We start from the raw sequence: 874 nt of genomic DNA, 5'->3' as shown, positions 1-874 counted from the left end.
GCAGTGACCAGGAAAACGGACGAATTTCCATGCCTATTACTTCCTGTTCTCCTCCTGTCTGGCTCCTGGGAAAAAGCGTTATGCCGGATTAGCAAAACCTTAATTCATCATCGAATAATTTTGCTTCCGCAGCTAAATAAGTTTTATATGTGTGGGAGAAATCGTTGTGTAACCGGTAAAACACCTGTGATATTTTTGTGTCCACGTGCAGCAACCACCTTTGCTAGGTGGATACAGTATATGGAAACGAAAGGTTCAATGCTTGTGACGTGACTATCTTTGACTGGTCGTCAGTGGTCTCTTCTGAGAGGTAGCTGACCATGAAAAGTACGGATGATACATTTACATAATGATTCGATTTCGACGGGCAGACCCAACCAAATCAAGCTAAATGTCTCGTATATGAGAGTGTTCGGCAAGTTCCGTCCAGTCTGCGTTCAAGCAGTGGTTATGGTTGCGGGAAATACGATGATGCGTTCATCTGCTTCGCCTCAATAAATGTGACAACCGTGATTCTCTGTCAAAGCGTTAGCATCGACCAGCTGAGCAGTGTGTTAGTTCTAGATTTCTTGCAGATTCATAATTTATATGAGTCACTATTTCACATAATTATATATTGATGTATTCGTTCTGTTGTCTGAACCCTCTGAAACTGCAGTCTATGTGACAACTTCATCCAACGAAAATGAAGTAAGCTGGTCTGGTCAAGCAGAACATAAGTTTGATGGAAACTCTGGGAATTTGGCTGAACGCTGATTACATTCGATCGTGCTTCTGTGGCATGCATGAACCCTCATCTGGTATTCGCCGAATTAACTGAATGATTGACGGGCGTGAATGTTTTCCGGGATTCCTGTTGAGGTTTTTAACGGAG

This window comes from Opisthorchis viverrini (genome assembly GCF_000715545.1).
Source record: "Opisthorchis viverrini unplaced genomic scaffold opera_v5_315, whole genome shotgun sequence".
NCBI lineage: Eukaryota > Metazoa > Platyhelminthes > Trematoda > Opisthorchiida > Opisthorchiidae > Opisthorchis > Opisthorchis viverrini.
The sequence above is the reverse complement of the archived record's forward strand: the minus strand, read 5'-3'. Positions refer to the sequence as shown.